The sequence below is a fragment of the Zeugodacus cucurbitae genome, chromosome 5 (assembly GCF_028554725.1).
Source record: "Zeugodacus cucurbitae isolate PBARC_wt_2022May chromosome 5, idZeuCucr1.2, whole genome shotgun sequence".
Taxonomy (NCBI): domain Eukaryota; kingdom Metazoa; phylum Arthropoda; class Insecta; order Diptera; family Tephritidae; genus Zeugodacus; species Zeugodacus cucurbitae.
Genome location: NC_071670.1, coordinates 38,669,545 through 38,688,697, shown reverse-complemented (window position 1 = coordinate 38,688,697; position 19,153 = coordinate 38,669,545). Strand labels below are relative to the sequence as shown.

At 36.9% G+C, this 19,153-nt stretch overlaps 1 protein-coding gene across 9 annotated transcripts in view; it reads left to right on the top strand.

Moving 5' to 3' along the window:
* Positions 1-19,153, top strand: part of LOC105212007 (cAMP-specific 3',5'-cyclic phosphodiesterase) — a 332,058-nt gene that overhangs the window by 150,542 nt on the left and 162,363 nt on the right. Inside the window, exon 1 of one of the 9 annotated variants that reach the window (XM_054232138.1) lies at positions 15,750-17,964. The exons of 7 other annotated variants lie outside the window; for them this stretch is intronic. The gene's annotated coding sequence lies outside the window, so the exon portion shown is untranslated. Of the gene's footprint in view, positions 1-15,749; positions 18,592-19,153 lie in introns of those variants that run through there. One more of the 9 variants, XM_054232137.1, reaches the window with a different exon arrangement.

The window sequence follows — 19,153 nt, the reverse complement described above, 5'->3', positions numbered from 1 at the left end:
AAAAAATCACTAAAATAATTGAAGCTCTTTAAAATATTGCCAAAACATTTAAACTCGCATAAGGTAACGCTCGAATTCTTAAACTCACGCATCTGACTGCTCATTTCGCATTACGTTAAAACTGAAACTCATCCGATTTCACAGCACCAGTCCCACCAGCATCCCTTGCAAGCTGTCCACATTTGTCCGGTTCCATTTACTGTACGCGCAACTCACTTAAGTTTGGGTGGTTGTGCGTCCAAAATGAGTTCATAACTCCTTTCGCCCGCAAACTTTTAACACTTTAATTGTCTCTCGCTGCTGAGCTGAGCCCGAGCACCGCCAGGCCAATGCGCTGAAGAGCTGTTGGCAGCCCACAGCGGCTAAGCTGCTGACGGACACACAGCTGTATGTTGAGCATGACTTGAAGAACGTGAAAGGTCTCAGTGAAATGCAGGCGTATGTGTGAAGGAATGTTGATGGAAATAAATTCCAAGTAAAACAAAAGCGGATCAACTTAAATGGAAACACAGACGCACACACAAGCAAACACATGAGTTGGATGCTGCATGAGTTGGCAGCAACCCGAACTACTGTAAACCGATGAACACTTCACAGCTGAAAGACAAGAATGTTGAAGTAGCCAAAAGACAAATAAAAACAAAAGTAGAAAATAAATACAACAAAAACAATACATAATGAAGGCAAGACGGCAGCTGAATTGACACAAAACTACTGACGAAGGCGGAAAAGACAATGCGACCGCGTGGTGTGAGTGGAAAGGTATGCGCTCCTTCTCTTAAAGCGTGTTTGTGCGTGTGTGTGTAACAAAGGTCATAAGCACGGAATGGGCGTCAATCCCTCGAGTGCAATAACAAATCCATTATTGTTTTCTGACTTGACAAAAGTTGCCATTTAAAGGGTGTAGCGCCGGTGGGTGGCGTGGGTTTTATGCTCCAAAAGGCGTACTGCTGACACTGGCTGGGAGTGGCGGAATTATAATAAAAAATACCCATCGCTGTTAAATATAAATTCATTCATGTATTTATTTAGCTTATAATATGACTTTTATTTGTGAAGCGCAGAAATGTCAGGCGCACAGCGAGTGATTTAAATATATTTAGACGCATACAATTCAACAGACTGCTTGTTGAAACTCGCTAGCTGCTTTTTTGTTGTATTGGAAAATAAAGCCAGTTGGCGTGGAAAAATGCTGCAGGCCTTTTCCGTTACACATTAAGAATTCACAGACCATTAATTTGAGGTTTAATTAGAATGCAATTTGCTTTTTGCGTATTTTTTTCGTAGAAAGTTATCTATCGTAGACACTTCTATTATTTTTTTTTCTTCGAAATGAATTGAAGTGAAGTAATGAAATTACGAAAAATGCTGAGATAATGTTATCTCTCTTGTTTCGCTATTTAGATCACATCTTCGAAATTGAAAAGAACCACAGGTAGGCTTATTATGGAGGCATCTTATAGTTGGAGTGCATATTTCCCCAGAAACTTCCTTCTTTTAGACTGAACAGTGAACTCTGCGATGTTTTAAGGTCCTATCGGTTCTTATCGGTCCTTATTGGATCATATATGATATTGTTAAACCTCATCTAAATATTACCTTGACTCCCCATGAAAGCCAGTATGAGCAATCATATCAGATAAAGTATATTCAGTGATCAGAAATGGGTAGGTTTTATTGATTGTCGAGAGCGACTAGACTATTTCAAAATACACAATAAATAAATTTATGATTCGGTCAATGCGCCAACGGCTGGGCACTTACGAAATTATCGGAGTATGTAAACTATAAAGGCCTAAGAGCAGATGAACTATGAATTATTAAGAAATCCCTTGTTGCACCATTTTTAAAGGTATTTCGTAGAACACTGATCTGTACATATAAGACTCAATAACTCTAGTATCATTCAAGTCTTATGAGAGCTATTGAAAGTGGCTGGTTCTGTATTGGGTTAAAGCTAGGCTTTAGTATTTGGTGTGACCCCTAATATCAATATAGTCAATATATTGAGATCTGTTACATTGTAAGGTTAAAGAAAGAGAGTTTACTTGCTTGAAACGCTCGGTATATGTTAGGTTAGGTTAGGTTAAGGGGTAGGTTTTTTTGCAACTGCAGAGAGTCTCACTTAGGTAGCTTCGACTGTTCTTCGTGACACCCAAATACTTCTGACTGATCACTAATCGCCAAGACCCTCATGATTCGGCAAAGCGCCTGGACTGCTTAAGTGGAATAATGGTTCGCCGAGATGTGCCTACCCAAGTGTTTTAGACTTATTCTGGCGAATGCTGGATATAGAAGGAAGAAGTGCTTGAGTGATTCCTCTTCGCCTTCCTCCAAGCAGCTTCGGTAACTGGCATCTGGCTTGATCTCGAACTTCACCGCATGTGTGGCTATTGAACTGTGACCAGTAAGGACACTAATGATTGCGGCGAGATGAGCCGTATTAAGCGATAGCAGCTAGAAGTATCGTTTTCGATTAACAGTCAGAAAGACCTCGCCACTGCACATATGCTAGTTATTGTCCAGCGTTTGGCGAGCTCACTTGAAGTCAGTGTGTCAGCGCACTAGAGGACCACGGACTACCCACCCTCTTCAACTCCGACGTCAGTGTTGCTAGGGCACCCTCCCTAGCAAGCTGATCCGCTTTGCAGTTTCCAGCGATTCCGCGGTGACGGGTACCACAAAGTCGGATTGCAAAATAGTTTCAATCTACTGATAAGGATGTTAGACACTCCCTTACTAGCTTAGAACGTACTGTCATCAAATCCAAGGTCAGTATTGCCGCTCTGTTGCCGGAGTGAATACTCACCTCTCTGAAGGTTGCCGCACTTCGGAGCAGTGTGTCTGCTGCTATCTTAAAGGGTGCCTCCTCTGCCTGAAACATGGAGATAGGAGCGGAAGAGTAGATTTTGTCTTTCTGGAAGAGTAGATTATGTCTATGGGGAAGACTACCAGAAGTTTTCCAATTTCACTCTATTAAAGGTCTTCAGAACATTTTCCACATATTCTACTACTGTTTTCTAGCTTTCATCAAAAATTGTTATTTAATTTCGTTCAGTAGCACTTTCATGGCCAATGTTTATATCTCGGAAACCCAGTAAGGTCCGAAATTAATATCTAGCCATAAGAAATTACGTTTTAAAATAATCCATTGGTTTCCTTAAACATTTATAGAGATTCAGACTGGTCTTATAAAGGGTGATTTTTTAAGAGCTTGATAACTTTTAAAAAAAAAAAAACGCATAAAATTTGCAAAATCTCATCGGTTCTTTATTTGAAACGTTAGATTGGTTCATGACATTTACTTTTTGAAGATAATTTCATTTAAATGTTGACCGCGGCTGCGTCTTAGGTGGTCCATTCGGAAAGTCCAATTTTGGGCAACTTTTTCGAGCATTTCGGCCGGAATAGCCCGAATTTCTTCGGAAATGTTGTCTTCCAAAGCTGGAATAGTTGCTGGCTTATTTCTGTAGACTTTAGACTTGACGTAGCCCCACAAAAAATAGTCTAAAGGCGTTAAATCGCATGATCTTGGTGGCCAACTTACGGGTCCATTTCTTGAGATGAATTGTTCTCCGAAGTTTTCCCTCAAAATGGCCATAGAATCGCGAGCTGTGTGGCATGTAGCGCCATCTTGTTGAAACCACATGTCAACCAAGTTCAGTTCTTCCATTTTTGGCAACAAAAAGTTTGTTAGCATCGAACGATAGCGATCGCCATTCACCGTAACGTTGCGTCCAACAGCATCTTTGAAAAAATACGGTCCAATGATTCCACCAGCGTACAAACCACACCAAACAGTGCATTTTTCGGGATGCATGGGCAGTTCTTGAACGGCTTCTGGTTGCTCTTCACCCCAAATGCGTCAATTTTGCTTATTTACGTAGCCATTCAACCAGAAATGAGCCTCATCGCTGAACAAAATTTGTCGATAAAAACATTTCGAACCGAACACTGATTTTGGTAATAAAATTCAATGATTTGCAAGCGTTGCTCGTTAGTAAGTCTATTCATGATGAAATGTCAAAGCATACTGAGCATCTTTCTCTTTGACACCATGTCTGAAATCCCACGTGATCTGTCAAATACTAATGCATGAAAATCCTAACCTCAAAAAAATCACCCGTTATATTAATATACTTAAGAAAAAAATATATAAATATTCATAAGTTGTCCGGCTCAGTTCACTTCTCTCATTGTACCACTGAAAACTGAAAGCGCTCATTTGACATTTTTTTCCCCAAAAAAAAATTATGTCCAAACTTAAATTCCCGCGACGGCTATTTTTCTACTTCACTGCAAACTTTGCGCTATTTATTTATTTTTCTTTGCATTTATTTATCATTGACATTTTGTTAATTCGAATTAGTCAACGACCAGCAACACTGAACCCATCTCCTTTGCACATTGTCATTGGCCAGTGCGAGAGTGCGTACGACATTTATACAAGTATATGTAAACAGTTGGCAATTCGTAGGAGATTTTTTTTGTTTTGCTTCTTTTATCATTAACATTTTATTCATGCGAGTGTCTTGTGTAGCGTTGTGCGCTCCAAAAAGTAAGAACACAACAGCCTAAGCAGCAGCAGTAGCAGCGTCAAACAACGCCATTAAACTTAAATGCGGTCTAATGTGCGTCCCACCGCTGGCTGGTAAGCCGTCCCATGGCAACGTTTTGTGTTTGCGTAAACACATCTTGCCCGCAAGTCGAGCGTGTGCGCCTTAATGTAGGCAACCACATGTGTAGTAAACATGAGTGGAGATGAACACAAGTGTGTGTGTGTGTGGGTGTGTGTGTGTGTCGGCTCATCTTAAAAACGTACGATTTTTAAATGAAATTTCCTTTTGTCAAACACTTCAATTTCTATGCTTTGTTCACTTTTCACACATATACACGCACTTTCAATTTGCCTACATTTTATTCACACGCTTCCCCCTGCCTTATATATATATACATATATATATCTATTTTCAATGCTTGCTGCCATAGCTTGTGTTGTTGTTGTTTTTGTTAGTAACCTTTCAAGCGCAATTTCCGTACTTTGGCCTTTCCTCGCACCGACACCGTTAAGCCTTCACACAGCAGGCATAGCCAGCTAGCCAGCGCGCAGCGAGCTTTACGCTCCACACACCTCACCTTGATAAGCAGCAGCTGCCGCAGCAGCAGAGCAGCATAAGTACGCAACTCATTGCCAACATCCTCGTCATCATGACACACACAGCCTCCAGCATCTGTGAGTGTGTGTGTCTTTCTTTTCAGCGCCTATATACACACTCGCCTGCCTGCTCGCTCGCTCTCTCTTCATTCCACTTTCTCATCTATATTTTTATATTGTACAGTTAGTTGTATGTGTTTGTTCGACATCCGTCGTCGGTTCTCATCGCTCGTGTCCTGTTGGCAGTCAGCTGCTGCTGTTGCGCGGTTACTGCACTTCCGCCACTGTTAACTCTCATACTAATGGCGTTCTCTTTGAACTTTCAACTGCACATACATTCATATATAAATACGTATGTATATATGTATTTGCTCTGCTTTATTGTGTTCGTTCACACTGTTCTCGTTAATCATGGCGCTTCGAAGCGTAGTAATGTATTAGCGTGCTGGTTGAGCATTGAGCGGGCTGATAAAATTTGCACGCACTTACTGATATAGATATAGACTCATACATGAGAATATAAGTAAATAAGTATTTTCATAATATTAGGGTAGGTCGTTGTGCTGACTGTTTAGTTTGGTATATGTATGTATGTATATGCACGTTGAAAACAGTTTAAGGGGTCTTACTACTAACTAGCAGTAGTACTAACATACTACTAACTAAAGACGATTAAACGAATAATAGTTCGCCGCATAAGTGGCAACACTGTGACAAATTTAATTTTTTATTTACTGATTAAAAGGTTCTGAATTAATTTTGTTTTATTGCATAAATGGTAACTCTTTATCATTTATAGTCTAAATTGTTTGATACATTTTTAAAGAACGCCTTTAAAACAGTGTTCCATGTTTTATTTTGTTACAACTAGTTATTTCATTTTGTATATGTCAAATTACAAAATGATGGCAACCCAATAAATATTATTCAACAAAACGATCAAAAAAGAAATTTTTTTCAACACATTTATTAGGTCCATTCATAAATTTATAATTTTTTATACTCTCGCAACAAAAGTAGCTAAAGAGAGTATTATAGTTTTGTTCGCATAACGGTTGTTTGTAACACCCAAAACTAAACGAGTTAGATATAGGGTTATATATACCAAAGTGATCAGGGTGAAGAGTGGAGTTCAAATTCGAATGTCTGTCTGTCCGTCCGTCCGTCCGTCCGTCCGTCTGTGCAAGCTGTAACTTGAGTAAAAATTAATATATCTTAATAAAACTTGGAACACTTATTTCTTGGCACCATAGGAAGGTTGCTTTCGGTCTGAGCAAAATCGGTCCACTGTCACGCCCACAAAATGACGAAAACCGAAAACACATAAAGTGCCATAACTAAGCCATAAATAAAGCTATGAAAATAAAATTTAGTATGAAGGATCGTACTATGAAGGGGCATATTTGGATGTAATTGTTTGGGGGAAGTGGTCGTGGCCCCGCCCCTTACTAAGTTTTTTGTACATATCTCGCAAATCAATAGAGCTATATAAACCCAACTTTCTGCAGTCGTTGCTTTTAGACACTTCCTAATACAGTCCAAAAATGAAAGAAATCGGATCATAACCACGCCCACCTCCCATACAAAAGTTAGGTTGAAAATTACTAAAAGTGGGTTAACTCACTAACGAAAAACGTTGGAAACATAAAATTTCACATAAGAAATGGCAGATAAAAGCTGCACTCAGATCTTTTTACAAAATGGAAAATGGGCGAGGCGTCGCCCACATATGGGTCAAAAACCATATCTCAGGAACTACTCGACCGATTTCAATGAAACTTGATTTGTTATAGTTTCCTTGCATCCCAATGATATGTTGCGAAAATAGGCCAAATCGGTTCACAACCACGCCTACTTCCTATCTACCAGAACTTTGAAGACGATCTGAATCGTTTACTTTACAATATATAAAGTAAGCACTAGTGAAGATATCGGTGCAGAACTTTGCACAAGTACTATGTTTATTGTGTGGCAGCCCCATTCTAAAAATCGCCGAAATCGGACAATAAGTTTTCAAGGCCCCATATATCGAACGTGAGGAACTCGGTGCATTTAACCTAATATTAGGGTTTCTAACTTTCAATGGACTTTATACAATATATATGACGAATATGTGGGTCAAATTGTGTATTATATAATATAAATAAAGTTAAATAAATACACCCGAACTTAGCCCTTCCTTACTTGTTTTTTATTATTAATAAAGGTTTTGTTAAATGTTAGTTAAATGTTAGTTAAATGTTTTAAATTAAGGAAAAAAAATTATCAAAGAGCTCTCTTTCAGCTCTAACACTGACATATCATGGATTTTTGACAAAATCTTGATTTTTCCCGTAATTTATCTCCCCAGTAGTAAAACATCTCCATCCATTCATGGTTTGAGAAACAGCAAAAGTCCTTATAAACTTAATCAAGCAAATAGTATTATTTTCTATAGAACTTTTTTTTATACTGTCTCACTATAAATTTCATCTGATCGTCCGACCATAAAGTGAGATTTCCTCGCATCGAATTCAACAATGAGCAAAATCTTATCCGTTCATCTATGTTTTCGATTGTGATTACTCCAAGCTCTACAGTTTCTATTATTAGACTTGGCTTTCAAGCATAAGTCCGTGAAACGTCGCCAGTTATGAACCTCTTGAGTAAATCAAGAGTTACTCCAGAGCGATTGTAGTACAGTAGGAACCTTCAACTAATTGAATATGCTTTGAAGAAAAGACTTCGTGCTATGTTGCGTCTCTTAGAAACTCCATTATTTCTGTTGTCGAATGATATTATTATCAAAACTAATTGAGAAATTTTTTTGCCCCTACGACAATTGCAGAAAAACAAGTCCTCCTGTTAATATTATATTATAATCTTTTTTTTTTTAATTTAATAATTTGCTTTCTAATTTAAAAAATTAAATTGTACAAGTTAGAATATATATTTATATATACATATACATACATTTACATACAACTAAAGCCAAATGCCAGTCGCACCCACTAACCCACCTCCATGCAAACACAATTTCGCTCCAACTATAATAAAATCACCGTTCAATCCATTCAAGTGAACTGTGTGTACGAGTAATTGAATTCCTGCCACAAGCAATTTCGCAAATAATTCATAAAACCATACACACCTGCACGAACGTTTGCCAACGACGACAAATGATTACCTGCCATACAATACGGCGGCAACTAAAGTGTTTAGTCCGTACGTTTCAATTTCAATGCAACGCCAAACGTAAGGAAGATAATTTACGGTTACTTTAAAAATAGTTTTACGCCCAGCCAGAGCATGCAACAAGCCGTGAGCCGTGTGCCCATAGCCATGAGCTGTGAGTGGCCGCCAGCATAGCGTGCTGGCTTTAACTACACAACGCATTATACTTGCTTAGGTGTATGTGTGTGAGTGTGTGGACTGGAGCACTGGCGGGCGGTGCCCATATAAGTGGCATAATAAAATAAAAATAGTGCAACAATGCAACATTGCAACCATGGCTGACATGCCGCAACCGAATGCATGGCAGTGATTTGCTCGCAGTAACGATAATATGCAGTGCTGCAGTGGGTATTATAGTACTCGTATGCATACGCGTCACTAGTGGTCACAACAACAACAAAAACAACAAGCAATCAATACACATACATATATGTGACCATTAGAAGTGACGACGATTGCGCGTTGCCACCCGGACAGCAACTCACCACACATAGACACACACTAATACAGTCGCACAGTGTTCCAACTGCTACTGTTTTATGGCTAAATTAAATTATTATTCCGCTGACACTTTGTTGCCTTGTCGTTATCACTTAATGTGCGCCAGCTGCCGTGCATATTCGCAATATGCATGTGTGTGTGTATATTCTAATGCCCGTGGCTGTATGTGTGTGTGTAAGTGCGCCAGTGCATTTGCTGCTTTGCTTAGTGCACATAGTAAATTCGTCGTCATTCGCAGCTCGTTTGTAATCGTCACATTGGTGGCAGCACTTCGACTGTTGGGAATGTCATTGCTTACTTGCTGTTGCTGTTGTTGTTGTTGTTATTATTCCATTTTACAATCTCATTGCTTGTTGTCGCACTAAGTGCTGCTGAAACACCCACATGCATTTATGCAGGCGTTTAGTGTTGTCTTTACCCTGTAGGAAAATTTTCTGGTTCGATTAGGTTTAGTGAATTTGGAACTAGTTGGGTAACTAGTTATGGTTTTTATTTGATTAAACTATAAATTGGAAATTACTGTAAAACTAATCAGCATAAGGCCATCTCTCTCGCCTGGTTCAATATTTAATAGTTGAATATCAGTATGAAACGGATTTGATATCTGAAGTTATAATATGGAATGGTTCCAAGAACCCAAAAAGGACCCCGACAGTCGAAAAGAGGACTTAAGCTGTATAGTGGTGTTATTAGTAACTTTATAGAGTGAGGTGCACTTCTAGATACCCTTTTCAAAATATTTATATGAGTATGAATCGCAAAATGTAAAAAAAATGTATCGCTGAACATAAGAAGCTTGATACCGGGGACCTCTTAATACCCTTGACCACATCATCAGTTAATTGTTTCCTTTAATAATCATCTACGACAATAAGCAACTTCATAACTTAATTTATGTCTCATAAAATGTGTATTATGTAGTGCCATCTGCTTCCGTATTTCCTACAGGGCATGTACCATAAGTAATCAACTGTGCAATATACATACATGTGTTTGAAAAAATGCCTGATATTTCATGCACATATACCAAGAAAGGTATGTGTATTTTTATAGAAATTTGTCGAAGCATGCAATTTTCTAACTGTTAGTCACACCTGCTGCACTTTAAACTGTCCGCTCTCTATTCGCACTATATATTTAAGTATATAAGGGTTTATGTGCTCACATCTATTTGACAGTTTTTTTAATAGTTTAAGGCTCAGCATAAAGTAGTTTAGTAATTAAAGCAGTAAATAAATTAACAACATACCTAAAGTAATAAAAAATAAGAGAGAAAAAAATTACACCTCTCTCTCTCTCTCCCATTTTAGGAGTTGTGTCAGTTATTCATATCGATTAGGGATACAATATTTTGTTCTTATCCTTTCATTTCAATACGAGTTGCATTCGGTTGTTTAAGAACCGAATCAAATATATATTCAAATAACAGTCCTCTCATTCCTTAAAGAGCAATTTCTTGGCCCATAATCGATATTAAACTTCAAAGTTCTAATATGGACAAGTCATGCTAATATGGGATAGCGTTTCTCCAACTTACCGTTATAATTTTTGTTGCTTGATTTACCTAGACATCTGTTTCAAACCTATTGATTCCTCTCAATTGTCATTAAGCTTCTCTTAAATCATTTTCTTGAAGTCGGAGAACAGGAAAAGGTAATTGGGATTAGATCCGGATAATATGCTGGATGCGTGTCAATAAATTATTGGCTTTTCTTTTCTCAAATGATTCTCGTCTCAGGTTGTCAGGTATATACCTAGATCATGGTCCCATCAAGTCATTGGGATTAGATCCGGATAATATGGTGGATGCGTATCAATAAATTATTGGCTTTTCTTTTCTCAAATGATTCTCGTCTCAGGTTGTTAGATATATGCCTTCATCATGGCTTCGACTACAAGGTCTTAGTACTCCATTATAAGAATCTATAACTCTCAATATCTGCTAAAGATTTCTGAAAAGATTCATTCGCCTTCGTGTCGTATATTATCCTCTAACTCTCCTAATATTAACGCATTTTATATATACTAGAGATTAGTATTATAGATTAGTCTTCGAATGTTCTTTAGATTTTTACTGACGTTGGATTATAAAGACCAAGGTTCAAATAAAAAAGAGATAGTTGCGTATTGCAAATTACATTATCTACTCAGTCAGTCAAGTTTGAAGTCAAGGTTGGGTCTTGAGAAGAGTCAAAGGTCAAAGTTAGTTCAGATTGGATTACTGTTTAGAGCTTTTAATTGTTTAAAAACAAATATATAATAATGAATATCTCGTGAGTTGGAAATATAGCCAAGACAAGAAATCTAAAAATATAGTCCAAGTTTGCTCAAAGGATCTCAATAACTGTACATCTTATAAGGATACTTAGATCCGTACTTCATCCAAAAATCAAAATAAAGAATAGTCGCAGAATATTATCGTTCTATTCGGAATATAAGAGATATCTTAGTTCAGTTCTTCAGTTGGTTATATTTTATAAGAGGAATACCTCTCTCAGAACTCAAGATCAGATAGAGAGAGACAGAAAGAGATATTCAGGCTAAGCTGAGCAGATATGTTATCCAATGAATAGACTCTCCAGAGCCCATGTATTCTTACCGAAAGTGAATTTATAAAAGATATTGTTGGGACCCCCTAGAGGGCAGAGTCAGAGTAACTCTCTTATTTCTCTAATAACCTTATCTTAAAACATGACCAACATTTTCTGGATCTAGCGTTGGACGCTCTCGAGCTTCTCAATCTTAGATATAATTGACCTAACCCTATTTATTCGAGCAACCCTTTACAAAAGAGACGTTTCCTGAATCTACCGCTACCACAATATCGATGACAGCAAACTAAGTTGAAATTACTACAACTACAACAAAAGTAACAAACAAACTCATAAAAGCAGTGCCAGCCGCCCTCCGGCATGACCTTGTCCTCCCATGGAGTTCTTAAACCAAGGAAACGCAGGGCTGACCACATTTTACCACCCGTCTTTCAATTTAAACTCCGCACACAAACAAATTACGAATATTTTAACTGTTTATGCCGCTATAAAGTCGGAATTTGTTTGTCTATATGCAAGGAGCTAACTAGCAAGGCGTGCGCAGTGTCTAAAAATAAATTCTACATGTTTAAAACTTTTACAATAACAACAACAACAATTGATTGCGTGAGCCAGCGCAAAATTCCAAAGGTTAAAATTGCAGACGTAAAAATAACTAGAGTACAAACAAAACTCAACTACAACAACAACAGGAAGGGGTGGGGGGGGGGTGCATATGGCGCAATGCTAAGTTGAAGTTATGACGTCTGTTTCTTGGTGGTGGCGGCCACATAAAAGTGAAAGTGCACCGCATGCAACAAAGTATAAAACAATAGCAACAGTAACAGTAACGGTGATGCGTGCATTCTGGGTTGTTATTGTTGTTGTTGTTGCGCGGTTGCATGCAACTACAAACCGCATTTCGCTGTGCTAATGACGACAAACGTTTGCAATTTCCCTTCGTTTTGCACATTTTTGTTTTGCTTTGCTTTCGATTTCGATTTAATTGTTGTTGTTGTTATTTTTTGTTGCTGTTGTTGTTTGTTTGTTGTTTTGCACGATAAAGTTTCATTAGTTTGAATTTTAATTACAGCGTCAAGTGTATGTTTTGCTTAAATACCCGTTCGCTAGGCACACTACTCTTTGTCGGTTCCTCCGTCCGGCCGTTCGCATTGCATTGTAGCGCTCGCCGCTTTGGCGCAGTGCTGTATTAATTTTAATTGGCGTAACTAAATTTATGAAGGCGAAACATGCAATTTTTTACGTGTACAATGCTGTTTTTGCACCAACCATTATTGTAAAAATAATTTTTAACGGAATCTGCTATTTCATTTTTAATTTTTAATACGTGGGTCGGCAGAGTTGCTTTCGCTGGAAATAGAAACATGTTCAACAGGCGTTGGAGTTCTGTGAAATGCAAATGTATCTTAATTCAAGTTGTTTTCAGGTCAATTTGAATATTTTCAATGCTGAAGCGTTGATATATGGCGCCTAAAGATATACTATAAATTGTATTGGGGAGGCAACTTAGTAACAAATGTTGAAAAATTGCAATTCTAATAGGCTTAAAGCAATTAAAAGCTTTCCCGGAATCATTTGTATAAACAAAATCAGATCTGTTGATTGAAACTTAGGTCAGAATTATAGTATTTCTGCTGTCAGACAAAAGCGCCCTCTAACTGTTCACTGTCGCAAAGTTCAATTTTAAATATTTAAATTACTATTTTTTCATAGTTTGAGTTCAAAACAATAAATAGTAGCACTCCCTTTGAAAATTGATTTATCAAGATCATTAAGCTATTCTTTACCAATTTTGAAACACGCTGTTTTTTCGTTGAATTTAAAAATTTGTAGCCTACTTTTGGACGCCATCATCTTATGATCTTCAAATAGATATATTAAGTGGCAATTTTTTCGTAAATCAAGCCTATATATTTATGAATATAATTGCTTTCGTTTCTCTGGGTAATTTTAACCCATAAGTTTATAGCTATCAGCCTATGGGATTTCTTCTTAATTATATAAGTCTATCTGCTCCTAACGACCTAATAGCCTTTTCACACAGGAGCTAAATGATCAATCAACCGACCTCTGCTCGATTAAAACGCTGATTAAGATCGATTTGCAAAATGTATAACAGCTGATCGGTTTTCGAGTATCCGACAGTGTGAAGAACAAAAAAAGGTTTCTCAATAAAAAAAAAGTTACAGATCAATTAATTGGGCTGTGTGAAAACGCTATAAGCGGATTAAAACTGTTAACTGTAAAGTGAATATATAATGAGGAAGGCTACCTTTAGCACAATTTGAAGCCAAAAGATCTTCAATTTCAGGAAAAATAACACATTTTCTTCATCCAAGTATTATTTTTCATGTTTCAAAGGAGGTTTAGTCGCCTTAGTAATGAGGTTTCTACATTTATCGATCACTTCTAATATAACCTAATCTAAACTTGACTCTGAATCTTTCAAAAAAGAAGAAAAGAATTCGATATATCTTAAGCTCTCTAGAAATGCTTCGTAAGAGCATGTTTTCTAAATGTCTACAGGTAAGATTCGTCAGATTTTTAACAGAGATCATCTGGATACTTTTTTAAAATGAAAGTACCAAAAAATTCATGGTGTAAATTTCAATTTGGTTAAAGTTTACTTTCTCGGATTCCTTCGATGAGTTTGTATAATTTATGTAACCATTCGAGGCCCTATGTTCCATCTAGAGACTATGGGAAAATATATATATAATATGTAACAATTCACCATTGAGCGTTTTTCAGTTACTAGAAGATCAATTGGCGAGAGCTCATATAGCTATGAAACCCTCACCCTTACAATGATAATAAATGAATCTTTGTGATCTTCATCGATACTGATGTTTCCTTGTTTTGATACTGCTTATTAGTTACAAATTAGTACTTGTCATTGTTGTTGTTAGCTAAAGTCTAAAATACGTATGTTGTGGGCTCCCTAGACTATAATTAAAATTCTAAAAAAATAATAGATCTTTAGATATTTTATAGGGGTAAATTACACTTTTTCAGAAAAATTTTAATTCAAAGCTTTTAAATATTTAAAATCGCATAGCGATGATCTTCCATTAGTAAAATTCATAAAAAAGTTAACAAAAAGTTATTAATTTTATTTTAGAACTTAAATTAGAATTCTAATTTTTAATCCAAGATCGTTCCAAAATGTATTTTTTAGTTAAACCATGCTTCTTCCAGCCTTTATTTCTCGTTGCATGTCATTTTTATAAATATCTAAAGCCTCAATTTTCCCCTAAACTTCCTCATCGCATTGCATTTACTTCAATTCACGCCCAATCCGCTTAGCAGCGTACAAAATATCGCTAGAAAATTCAATATTTCACTGTAAATAAGCCAAGCGCAACGAATGCAACTGTGCAAGCAAACTCTCAAAACAAAGCACGAGCGTGTGTTATTTAACCCGTAAACGCTTCGCTATGCTCGTAAATTGTAAATTGAATAAACACTCCAGAACAATTGCATTTTTAGTAGAAGGGGAGATATGGCATAATGATTCGATAAGAAATGCATATCGAAATGTTCAACAGTTGATAAAAAATTAAATATGGGGTATATTAGAGAGGAAGAGAACGCGAAAATAGTTTACATAATTCGTGGAATATTTTTAGTATGACGATAGGTAGTGGGAGTGTTGCCAGCTCTTTATAATTTTTTTTTTGTTTTTAATTTTAAAGGATAATCATGTTAATATTAATAATTCAAAATTTATTGATTCTTCATTAATGTTTGGTTTCCGCTTATTTTTTTAACAAACAAATTTTTAGAAGTTTATGATATGATTTTTTTTTTAATCTTATTCCAATCAAGTTTATTTAAAATTTTCACAACAAATTTAGTGGCTTTTAAGTATGGACATAAATGAAATGGAAGCCATATTATAGCCTTTTCGCACAGTCAAATAAATTTAGTACATTAAGATTGAGATTATAAATGACAAATCAATTTTTGGCATTCGCACAGCCTGCTACTGGATTAACTGTTATCAGCTTTTATACATTCCTTTTGTTGTTCATAGGAAAATTTGAACTTTCATCATCTAATTAGGTAGTATTTGATCAATAACCACAACCAATTTCCTGTAGAGTTGTATTCCAGTTTCAACTCGATTAAAAATTAATGTGGTAAAATAATATTTATCTTTTGTATGGTAAATCGTTCTAGATCAGTGCTTTAATCGAGCAAATGCCGGTTAATTGAACAATTAACTCCTGTGCGAAAAGGTTGTTATAACAATATAAGTCTATCTTAATTTAGTCAATTAACAAAAGCTGTATTTTAATTTTTATAAAAAAAAATATTAGTTCGCTCAATCAAGAGACCGTCCTCTAAAACATACACTTCATAAAATAGTATAAAATATCGTATATGAACCCTTAATTACTAACTCAATTATTTTTTAATAGACAAAAGGCATAATTATTCTATATTAAGGTTCAAACTCTGATCAATTTGCAAGCGTGGCAAAGGAAATTCATATTTCTCGCTTTTATGCTAACATTTTATGGGATATTTTGATATAAAAATGTATGTTTCTCTCAGGGAAATTAAATTCATCATAACTTTAAAACAATATTAATAAGATATATCTCGAGCTATATTTTTCTCACTTCCATTGTAATATATTATAGGTAAATTGTATACTTAAAAACATTCTCTATAATGTTTTTAGACTGCTTTGACTTACTCTTGATTCTTCCGTTTATTTGAATCCCATTGCAATGACTGCATGTTTCATTAGCAGTTCAACCAAATTTTGATTGAATAGCATCCGACTCTCCTTTTTTCTTTAATAATAGTTAAAATATCTATTGTCCAAAGTAATTCAAGAAATATCTCTCCATGGATTTAATAGATGTCTCTTAGAAGTCTATATCGTTAAATCTTTGAATATTTAAGATAACGCTGACTTATGAAACATTAAAACTTCGAACTAAAGTTTACTAATTGTCACATAATGAACCGAGTTCTATAACAATTAGTCAGTAATATTAAATTTCAGTGTAAAAAATCGCTCATAAAATATATTTTTACACATAGCTGAGATGACATTCTATACACAATCAATTGTTTTAATACATTTTAATCTCAAAATAGTTTTCCAAAATTACTCACCTTTATTCCCATATGAATTTTTTTCATAAATAATCTCCTTAACCAAAAACCTTCAAAGAATTCTTCAACAAATGGCAGCATTGCAAAAAAAAAAAAGAGTAACAAAATTATTAATGATAAACTGTTGCGATACGCGCCAGTTACAGTAAAAAGCTTAAAAGCAAAAGAGAGAAAGAGCACAAAAATGAGAATGAAAGCAGTAACAGCAACAACTAATATTAGCAGGAAAACCACCTTGAGTAGAGTATAGAGCCACCAACGAGTGTGTGGGTGGGTGGTCGCCACCACCAAACAGATGTTGCGCTAAACATTGAATGCTCCTCCAGTAACAGCAAGAGCATTGCGCCACTAACGAGTTGCATTGATTTTAACAGAGGACTGTTAATGTTAACTCGCTCGCACTGTAATGCGCTGTTCTGCTCACTTTGCTGCTGCTACACTTTATAATTTCTGCGATTATACGTTTTTTATTACTTTGTTATTGTATTTATTAGTATGCTGTGCATATGATGAAGCTGCTGCGCTGCTGCTCCAGCGCTGGCTGCTGTTCATTGTTCGCCGTTGTTGCGATGTTTATCAGCAGCGAAATGAGCGAACTCCAGCAGTAACAGTAGCGAAGGCAGCACAGTAGCTGTGACAAAAATAAACGCATTTAAATACATATTTACATTTAGGCGAGTGTGTTAGTGTGTGTCTGTGTGCAAACAGACAATCGGTTGTCTTCGCTGCTATTTTTTATTGTTGTTGTTTTTGCACACGATTGTCATGTGTCAGTGCACGACAACGATGACGGCGACAGCGACGGCGAGTGAGTGCGTGTTTTGTCACTTCGTGCCGCCGTGAATATAGGGTGCTTATGACTGACTGAGGGTTGTTAGCCGGCAGTTTGTTGTGGGGTTTGGGTGCGGTGTGCGGAGGGGGAGGTGTGGTGGTCGATTGGTGGGTTGGCTGTTAGTTAGCAAGCCAACAGCATACACTCTTTCGTCACAATTTGTGCCACTTAAAGCTTTTGTTTTCCAGCTGCTGCTGCTGCGGCTGCTCCCACTTTGGCTGCTGTTCAAATAGACATTGAGGCCTCCAACGCCCGGCTCGGCCGTACAACTCTGCTATGCTCCGCACAGTCGCACAGCTGTTTTTTTGTTTTTTTCCCCCATTTCTGTTGGTGTCTCTGCTTTTGCTGCTTCCTCTTCTTCTTCTCCATCGTGCGCTCCACAACCAACTCGCTGTAGAAGCTTTCGCTGTCGACGTCGCTGCCACCGCTGCTGCTGCGACTACATACTGCCTACTTACTTAGTCGCTAATACTATTTTTGCTCGTAGCATAGTACACACAGCGCACTTTCGCCATTTGGCCAATTCTGCCGATTCAGTACGATTTCATTCAGACGCTGGCACAGTCGTCGGTCAGACAGTCAGTATCAGTGTATTGCGTTGGTGTGTTCTATGTGTATCTGTGTGTGTGTGTGTGTGCTGACTGTTTTATTATCTCTACTCTACTCTACTGGCTGGTGGAGTATAGTACAGCCGTTAAGCAGTTAATATTTATAGAAGCTAGTAAGATGCGTTAGCTAAATAGCTAGCTAGCTAACTGGCTGGCTGACTAGCTGTTAAAGCTACAGACTCTAAACCGGGCGAGCGAGTCTGTCTAAGCTGTGCTATTGAGCGCCGCGTCAGCTGGCTTTGCTTTAATGTTGTGTAAATTCGTACGCGAGTGTGTGTGTTTTTTGATTAAAATATATATATTTGCGACGACATCCAATTTGTTGTTGTTATTTATTTGTGTTTGTTGTTGTTTGCGAGCGTAGCACAGCGTTCGCAAAGAAGCTGTGCACGCCAAGCATCAGCGCCAGCACCAGCGCCAGTACCAGTATCAGCCGCTGTGTGAGCGTTCGTACGCGCGCGCTTGTATCGTGCCGAATAATAAATAAATATCAAAAAATATAAAAAACAAATCAACAGCAGCAGCGGCGTTACTGAAAGGAAGTGAAAATTTTTCAAGTTGTAGAGAAATGTGAAATGTGAAAATTCTGCATGGAAAGTAAGTGAAAATCGCCAAAGAAAGTGTGTGTTGTGTCTGAAAATAAATAAATACAGAGCGTAAATATATATAAACAGTGTTTTTTTTGTCTTTTTAATTCATAAACTATATGTGCGTGCTGACTGTGCTGCCAAGTGCTCGCCGTCTGGTCGTGGTCCCCCGTGTGTTTTGTGACAACGCTTTGTGATGCTGCTGTGTATGTGTGCTTTCATAGATTTCCACCACGCACATGTGTACATTAAGTGCTAGTGGCAGATATTTACATATATCAGAATCTATATATATAAATATAGTATTTATATAAATAAAAAAATGTGTGCCAATTCATGCGTTGTGATGCGCTGTCCAAGGCGGCTTTTATAGCAGTGAAAGATAAAAAATGTATAAAATATTGGATATATAAATAAATTACATTTTAAATATAAAAATATTAAATTATTTTTAATCTATCTAAATGTTTAAACTGTTCACAAGTCGGTGTGTTTCAAAATGTATTAAAACTTTTAATTAAAATATACAACCGTTTGTTTATAACCGCGTTTTGTTTCCTAATATGCTGTCG